Raw genomic sequence first — 9,345 nt, 5'->3', positions numbered from 1 at the left:
TAAATTTAAATTAAAAAAAGGTACTGGACGGCTCAGCCGTCCTCAGCAATTCATTTATGAAATGACCTTCATTAGATCATAAAAAGTTATGAATGTGAATGGAAAATGACCTGCAACTCCTTCCCAGTTCAAATAAATAAGTATTCTGAAAAGCAAATCAAAGTTCCAGAATGGAAAAATGCAAAAAACGAGGGAAAGGGAGAAAGAGAAATGAATTCACTTTTTGTGATATTTATTAGTGATGGTCCAATAATGACAAATCTGTGACTGTCATTAAAAACAAAGAGTTAATGAACGGTATGGAGACCGATCCCCTCAACTAACAGATAAGGAAACTGAGAAGACGCGAGAAGTAATGCACACTGCTCAGTAATTCACACGGGTGGCAAGGTGCAAAGCCAAGACTCGATTCTGGTCCAGAGTTCTTTAAGCGACCACAAAACGTTAACGTCACAGCTTCAGGCTCATCTAGAATTAGAGTCACTTTAGCTCAATAAAACATTCAACCAAAGTAGTCTTTCTTCTGCCAGATAGTTACATTTCATGAAGCACCCTAAAAGGGATTCGAATTAGGTCTCCATGTGCGCCATCAGAATACTGCCTGATGAATTAATTAAACAAAGTTATTCCCTGAAAAAAACCTCAGCCGTGAGACCTTGCCTACCCTTTCACTTTCCAAGTCTTCATGCTTCTATATCTAATTGCCTATATTTTCAGAGAAGCCAACCTTACTCAGATTAAGTTTGTCCAAGCCGAGAACTAAGTGCCAGGTTTAATATTTTTAAAACTCAATTTAAAAATAGTTAAACAGAGAATTTCAAATGGCAAACACTGATATTTACATCATCTACTCTTATAACTAACAGAAGGGGTAATCCTGAAACCTAGATGCAGTCGTACCTTTATATGAAAGTATAAAAGCAGAAAGAGTAACCCAAAATTGTCTATTTCACAAATGCCTATCTAAACTAGTTATGTTCAGTGGTGTCTGTCTTGATGCAACAATCTCTAGGAAGACCTTCTTCAGACCTAGCTCTACCACCAATAAGCGTGTGAACTTGGACAATCCAATCCTCCAGAACTCTCAGTTTCTTTCCTGTGCCTCAGAGGAGAGGACCAGAGCTGATGATCCCTCAGTTCCCTCTCAGACCTGAAATGCTGCTGTGGGGTCCTAAACACTCTATACTGAGCACAAAAAGATGGGGGGATCTTATATATACTCAAATGCTAAAATATAAAACTAACTCTGAGCATAGATCCTGAGTATTTTAGGGTTCTCTCCTATGGCGATAGAAAATCCCCAAATCTATATCCCTTTCTACCACAAGCGGTGGGTATATGGGTCCAAGCCACTAGAAATAATAAATATGTGTGTCAGAACAGCCATCTGCCCTCATGCTCACTGCTTTTCAAAGCAAAGCCCTCAAAGAACTCCATTATTATTTTCTGAGGGTACCGGTTAACATGTAGAATCCTAACCTGCCCCTTCCTTTAACCTAAAAAAATTTAAAATGTTGGCTGGCCATATTAACAAGCTCTCCAGGTTATTCTCTTGCACACTAATATTTGAGAACCACTGGCTAGGCACCAAGGAGAAGTGATTTACCTTAAAGTATCAAAATTTGAAATCCCACGTCCTTTCCTATTTTCAGATCATAATAAATAAAGAAATGAAACAGTGAAGAGAGAGGGAAGGAGGCAAAGATAGGGATGGGGACAGAAACAAAGTGCCAGTCAAAAATGATATTTACATAAAGTTTGTCTTTCAAAAATTTAGGAACAGACAAGAGACTCCATACTCATGGAAATATGTTAAAGGCACACAGGTGTCAACTCAAAGAGCTCCCGTGGCCAGAGAGGAGACAATATAAGCAACAAAATAAGTAGTGTTGGATTATAACCCAAAGCATAAAATAAATATCCATGAATGTATACTAATATTAAAAATTGTAAAAGAAAGAAAGAGGGGCACCTGGGTGGCTCAGTCAGTTAAGCTTCTGCCTTAGGCTCAGATCATGATCCAGGTCTCAAGGCAGGCTCCCTGTTCAGCAGGGAACCTGCTCCTCCCTCTCCCTCTGCCCCTCTCGCTCATGCTTTTTCTCTCCTCTCTCTCTCAAATAAATAAATAACATCTGTGAAAAGGAAACAAACACAGAAGAAAGAGAAATCTCCCATGTAGAAGAATTTCAAACAATTTGTGCAGACATTCCACCCTCAAGTGGATGAGCATAGCTCAACCACTCTTATGTGTGGAATACACATAGTAACTTCCTTCTACAAAATATGTTATGAAAAAGTTAAAATAAATAATAATAATAATAATAATCACTTTACTATGGAGAAAGCTGACAAACACTACCTCAGCAAGATGATCAGATCGATACCAAGACTGATAAATCATGTTGATAGTATCTATCCTTTATATGATATAATAAAGATGGCAGTATATCTCTGTATATAATCCACAATCACAGTTCAATCATGAGATAAACGACAGACATGTCCCAACTGAGGGAGATTTTACAAAATACCCTACTTCTCAAGGTGTTCAACAACAACAAGGAAAGGCTGAAAAACTGTCACAATCCAGAGGAGCCTAAGAAAACATGAGGACAAGTGTAATGTGATGTGAGGGATGGGAACTTAGCAAAAACTAAGGAAATCTGAATAAAGTATGTATGGTCTTTGGTTAATGCAAATATTTTAATATTGATTCATTAGCTAATATTTGTACCATACTAATATAAGATATCGATAATTGGAGACATCGAGTGCGAGTGCATGAGAATTCTCTGTACTGTCTTCTCAATTTCCCTGTAAATCTTTGGGTTTTTTTTCTAATAAATAAGATTTATTTTGAAAATTGACTTAAATGAATCAGGCTCCAAGTGTGAAGACACTTTAAGAATAGTTTAATTAATTTTTGCCTTATTCTTAAACAGTTCCTTCGATGGGAACAAAGAATTTTATATCAGAAGGAAAGAAAAACACTTAGAAACACGTATAATGCCTCCTCAACCTGAAAAGCAGGAAAGGATAATAAATAGCAAAAATCAGATAAAAATACTTCTTTTATATTAGACACCATATTGCAAGTGCATTTAAAATTAGCAATGCCTAACATTTATTTCCTTGACATTTGTCTTCCAAAGAGTTCACAGTGCTTCAGTGTCAGTTAAAAAATGATTCATGTGAAATTTTTATTAAACCAGATTTACTGGGAAATTCCTGCCCAGATAATACTTTATTTTGATTTTATTCAGTTCCTTCCTAATCACTGAGCCTTTTAGTTAGAGCTTTCAACTATAGCAAATGCCTTAGAAGGCCAATTTTTAAGTTGCTATTATAATACCCTAATGGAATCACGTATCGTTTTCCTTCGCTCAGATATGGCACACAGTAGGCCCCTGATAAAATACTGAATGAGTGAATGGATAAAATTGCTTTTTATCATTTCATTCAGCAATTTCATTCTTATCTTGGTCCATTTCATGTTCTAATGTTTATCAACATCAACTCAAGAAGGTTAGGGATCCATTAATTTATTAAGTATTTGGTGCATACCTACTATGTGCAAGGTGCTAGGAATACCAAGTTAACCAGACACAGATGCAGTCCCTATCTCCCTCCAGGCCATGCTGGTGGGAGAGACGGATACTAACCAAAAAGTGACAGAAAGACAACTAGACAAGATTATAGTAGCCAATACAAAGGTAAATATACAGCTTACTACAAGTACATATATAAGAAGGCTTAGTCTAACTGGGGCCTCAGAGAAGATAACCAGAAGAAGCAACATTTATATTAAGACATAGAGAAAGGAGAAGGTAAGTGGTGGAAGGAGAATATTATGAGGAAAAGGAAGGTTTCTGCCTCTGAATTGTAGGGCTCTGGGCAAGTCCCTTGAGCTTAGGCTCTGAACCTTCTTCTTTCTCTGCAAAACTGTGACAGTAATAATGCCTGTGCCATAGAGCTCTAATGAGTAAAGAGTTGGACTTTATTTGTACATTACCTAGGACGTTAGGAAGTACTTAATAAACATTTTCTGGTGGCCATAACAGCCTGGAGTCAGGCTTCCTGAGTTCGAATCCACTTAACTAGCTGTTTGACCTTGGACAAGATGTTTTCTTCCTATCCTTTAGTTGGCCCATCAAGATAACAGTACCTGCCCATAGCGTTGTTGGAGGATCCCAGGAGTTCTTTTATGTGAAGCATGACACAATTCTTGGCACATAATATGTGCCATATGAATGTTTATTAGCAATAAAGAAATCCTACAACAGTCCAATGAGGTGCTCAGAAATTATTCTATAGCTTTTAAGGCAATTGAAATTCAAAAAGAACCTAAGTGCCTGTCCGTGTTTACTTAGCTAACCAGTTCCATTATCTGAAACCCAAACACACAATTTCTGATTCTAACCTCACTCCAAGAGGTCTCCTCAAGCCTGAAGAAAAATTGCCTTCTTGGGATCTCAGGGAAGAATCCTTCACATATTAATATGACCATTGGTAATAATGTCTCTCGATTCTTTCCAAATCCATAAAGATGCATTTCCTGATGAGTGACTGAGCTGTGAAGAAAGAGATGAGAAACCCTCATCCCTCTGAATTACTTGTGTCAGAATATTTTAACCATAGTACTACGGATAGTAAATTATCCTGATTAACAGGAAATATGTCTCAGATTGGAATCTGAGCAATCAGATGGGCAGAGAAAAAACGCTTTGACTTGCTCTTCATCTTTTAAAGACAAAGGAGAGCTTTTCTATATACAAAGTCAGTGGTCAAGATAGTCTTAGGGAATAAGAGTCTGCAGCATCCAATCCCGCTGAACAGCCGGGAAGCCCACAATCCAGGTCTTCCTGATCCCAAATCCCTGGGCCTGTCCCCCAACACATGCTGCCGAGCTGAGGTCATTTGCAATTGCTCTCTTAGGAGCTCCGGGGAAGGAGGAAGGAGCTACATAGTATGGGACGGGACGCCCAGAGGCCGAGAAAATTAAGGCCATTCCACTTTAAGTTCAGCGTTAGCACATGTCCAGTCATCCCAGGCCCCTGGGAAGAAGAGCTGAAATTTACATTACTTCAGTCACAGCAAAAACACAAAAGTTTACAGCTTAATGTCCTAGAGAGCCCCACATTAGCATAAGAACTGAGCCCAGGCCAAGGGCAGGAAGCCCCTATTAGAATGAGAAAAGAGCTCAATGCCCTTGAAGGCCCCATTGCAAAATGTAAACAGAACTTGAGGAATTGCTCAAGCCCTTCTGGAGGTCCCCCAGACCAGCCCTTAAAACTAAGCTAAAACCCACCTCGGGGTCCAAGTCTCTGCTCCGCTGTGTCGGGTATACTTGGACACAAGCTCGAGCTTGTAAATAAACCCTCCTGTGTTTGCATCAGTGTCGGCTTCTGGGTGGTTTCTTGGATTCACAATCTTGGGCACAACAGTCTGAGATAAAAAACAAAACCAAAAGAAGCTCGGACGCAGGCAGAGTGAAGGCAGGGTTCTGAGAGAAGCGGCGGAGACCCGGGGGCTTGGGGGCTCTTCTGCTGACTGGGGGGTGGGATGCTCAGCCCCAGAGCCAGAGGACCAACCCGCATCACGCCCTCCAGCGCTGAGTATCAGATAGCAACACAGCGCCGCCCGCTGGAGGCCAGAGGCACTGACGCCCACGCCGCCTCTGACTCCACAGGTGCATCTCCCAGGCACATGCGCATCTGACAATCAGCCCCATGGCCCATCCCCAGACCCCGCACAGACCACTCGCTGACACCAAGTGGTCGGACCACGGAGGCTGCAGAGCTTCAGCTCTGCCTGGAAAGTAGGGTCTAGCTTCCTTTGTACTTTGGGCTTTATTTTCATTTATTTACTTTGATTCTTTTTTATTAATTGCTTTCTTTTAATTTTTTATCTCATTATTTTTTCCAGAAAAGAAGGAAGAAAAAGAAAAACCAAGAAAACAATAACAACTGCCCTCCCAAAAAAAACCCCACCAGATTATTTCACCTGCTTGTTAAAAGATTCTAAATCCCAAAATAGGAAACACAATTAAAGTACCATGAAAGTAAAAATAAAAAAAAACCAACTCCCTAACCCTATCTCTTACCCTTTTCCAAAACCGTACCCTGACCCTGACTCTGACCTAACCCCAACCATAACCCCTAACCAAACACTAACCCTAACACTACCCCAAACCCCTATCCTAATCTGAACCCTTGCCCTAACCCTAAACCTAGCCCTAACTTTAACCCTAACCCTAACCCCAACCCTAACTCACACCCTAACCCCTAACCCTAACTGCAAACCTAAGCCCAACCCTAACTCTAAGCATAACCCTAACCCTAACTCCTAACCTCCTGCCCTAATCCCTAAAGCCTAAACCCTAACCCTAACAATAAACCCTGTCCCTAACCCTAACCACTATGCCTAATCCCTAACCCCCATCCTAACTCCTAACCACTGACCCTTACAATTATCCTTCACCCTAACCTCTAATCCATAACCATAAGCATAAACACTAACGCCTAACATCTAACGAAACCTAACCACCAACTGTCTCCCCTCCCCTGGCCCTACCATTCATTCTACCCATTCACTTACCCTGTGGTTCTGAGGAGTCCATTCTGATGTGGACGTGGCTCCCAACAGTGCCTCCAGAGTCCTCTAGGGGGTCCTGAGGAAGCTGGGCTCCTGTGAGTGCAGACGCGGCCTCACGTGTTCCTGAGTCATAGTCAGCGGGGTCCTGAGGACGCTGGGTCTCCTGTCACTGTGGACTAGGTCTCACATCCTCTGGAAGCCTCACAGCAGGTCCTCAGGAGGCCAGAGGCTCCTGTCAGCCAGGACATGGCCCCATGGCCCCCAGGAACCGCATCGTGGGTCCTGAGGAGGCTGTAGGCTCCTTTCAGCATAGACGCAGCCCCATATGTCCCAAAGCCAAAGTGCACGTCCTGAGGAGGACGGGGGTCCTGTCAGTGTTGATGTGGCCCCACATTTTCCTCAAGCCTCACCATAAGACCTGAGGAGGCTGGGGGCTCCTGTCGGCATGGACGTGGCCCCAAATCTTCCCAAACCTTCACAGTGGGTCCTGAGGAGGTCGGAGACTCCTGTCAGTGTGGATGCAGCACCCACATCTTTCTTAGGCCTCACCGCAGGCCCTGACAAGGCTGGGGGTCTTCTGTCCGCATGGATGCATCCCCATTTTCCCGAAGTCTACACCGGGGGTCCTGAGGAAGTCAGCGTCTGGTTGTGTGGATGTGGCCCCACGTCCTCCCAAAACGTCACCACGTGTTCTGAGGAAGCCGGGGGTCCTGTCACCGTGGATGCAGCCCCCAGGTTCCAGAAGCCTCAACTTATGTCCTGAGGGGCCTGGGAGCTCCTGCCAGAGTGGACGCGGCACCACATCTTCCTGAAGCCTCCCCGCGGTTCCTGAGGCGGCCCAGGGGCTCCTGTCTGCGTGGATGTTGGCCCACATCTTCCTGAAGCCTCACCGCGGGTCCTAAGGAGACCACGGTTCCTGTCAGCGTGATTGCCGCCCAATATCCCCCTGAAGACTCCCCGCGGGTCCTGAGGAGGCTGCAGCTCATCAGCGTGGACGAGTCCCCACATCGTCCTCAGGCCTCCCCAGCACAGGCAGGCTCCTGTTTGTGCAGGTGGATGAGACCTACTGCGCATGCGGGCTCCCTGTGCGGGACCTGGGCTCAGAAGCCCCCTGTGGGACGCTCAGGCGCTGCAGGAGGCCTTGCAGGAGGCGGCCTGCCTGCGCCGAGGCCGCACCTGCCTCCTTCCAGGCTCCAGCTGAGGCCTGTTAGCTTCGGAAACGTCTCACTGAAACGGAGCCCAACACCCGGCTTCCCCAGAAATACTTAAGGCCCCTGAGAAGAAGAGCTGAAATTTACATTACCTTTTAACTAGCAGGCCAAAATAATCTGCTGTTTCTTTCGGGGGGGAGGGCAGTTGTTATTGGTTTTCTTGGTTTTTCTTTTTCTTCCTTCTTTCTTTTCTGGAAAAAATAATGAGATGGAGAAATTCACCTCCATAAAATAACAGGAGGTAGTACTCAGAGCCAGGAAGTGCATCAATACGCATATAGGATGTCTAACTAGAGTTAAAAACAATGATTATAAAGATAGCAGCTGGGCTGGAAAAAGAGCACAGAAGAAAACTAGAGAATCCCTTACCGTAGAAATAAAAGAACTAAAATCTAGTCAGGCCAACGTTAAAAATGCTATAACTGAGATGCAGTCCCAAGAAAGGTTATGGACCACAGAGGGAGACTGAGGGAACTCAGCCACTTATTAAAACAATAACATTCATATCATCGGAGACTCAGAAGAAAAGGGTGCAGAAGTTTTATTTCAACGAATTATGTAAACTTCTATAACCTGAGGAAGGACACAGACACTGAAATCGAGAGACAGAGAACTCCCAATAAATTCAACAGAAGCTGACCATCACCCAGGCACATCCGAGTCAAAGTCACAAAATACACAGACGAGAAAAGAATCCTGAAAGCAGTGGAGGTGGGGCTTTGGGGGGGGGGGGTAGTCCTTACCTACAAGGGAGGATGAATCAGTTTGCAGCAGATCTGTTCACAAACTTGGCAAGCCAGAAGGAAGTTGGAAGGAAATATTCAATATGCTGAATGGGAAAAGTATGCAGCCAAGAATTCTTTCTTCTGTTTTTTTAAGAATAATCATCAAAATTTATTTAATCTCACAAGGAAGAAATTAAAAATTTCTGAACAAAAAATGCCATTTTCCTCAATCGTAATAGCAAAAATTTATTGTTTTTAATTTTTTTTTAATTGGAGTTCAATTTGTAAGAATTCTTTCTTCAGCAAGGCTGTCATTCAGCATAGAAGGAGAGATAAAGAGTTTCCCAGACAGGCAAAAAATAAAGGAGTTCATGACCACTAAACCAGTCCAGTAAGGAATTTTAAGAGGGACTCTTCTAGTGGGGGGAAAAAAGAGACCAAAAGCAACAAAGACTAGAAAGGACCAGAGAACGTCACCAAAAACACCAACTCTACTGGTAACACAAAGGCACTAAGTTTATATCTTTCAGTAATCACTCTGAATGCTGATAGACTAAATGCTCCAATCAAAAGATATAGGGTATCACAGTGGCTTAAAAAACATGATCCGGGATGCCTGGGTGGCTCAGGGGTTGAGCATTTGCTTTGGCTCAGGTCATGATCCCGGGGTCCCGGGGGATCAAGTCCCACATCAGGCTCCCTGAATGGAGCCTCATTTTCCCTCTGCCTATACCTCTGCCTCTCTGTGTCTCTCATGAATACATAAATAAAATCTTTACAAAAGAAAAAAGATAAAAAGATGAGAAAGGACCCAA

General features: G+C 43.2%; 1 long non-coding RNA gene across 1 annotated transcript; it reads right to left on the bottom strand.

The window, feature by feature from the left end:
* Window positions 1-2,895: 2,895 nt before the first annotated feature.
* LOC140595295 (uncharacterized) lies at window positions 2,896-7,568 on the bottom strand. The gene is made up of 3 exons (XR_011996792.1): window positions 6,598-7,568; window positions 5,309-5,445; window positions 2,896-4,571 (listed from the first exon to the last, which is right to left on the bottom strand). It is a non-coding gene; the product is annotated as an uncharacterized lncRNA (long non-coding RNA).
* Window positions 7,569-9,345: the final 1,777 nt, after the last annotated feature.

This window comes from Vulpes vulpes, chromosome 14, assembly GCF_048418805.1.
Source record: "Vulpes vulpes isolate BD-2025 chromosome 14, VulVul3, whole genome shotgun sequence".
NCBI classification, from domain to species: domain Eukaryota; kingdom Metazoa; phylum Chordata; class Mammalia; order Carnivora; family Canidae; genus Vulpes; species Vulpes vulpes.
The sequence above is the reverse complement of the archived record's forward strand: the minus strand, read 5'-3'. Positions and strand labels throughout refer to the sequence as shown.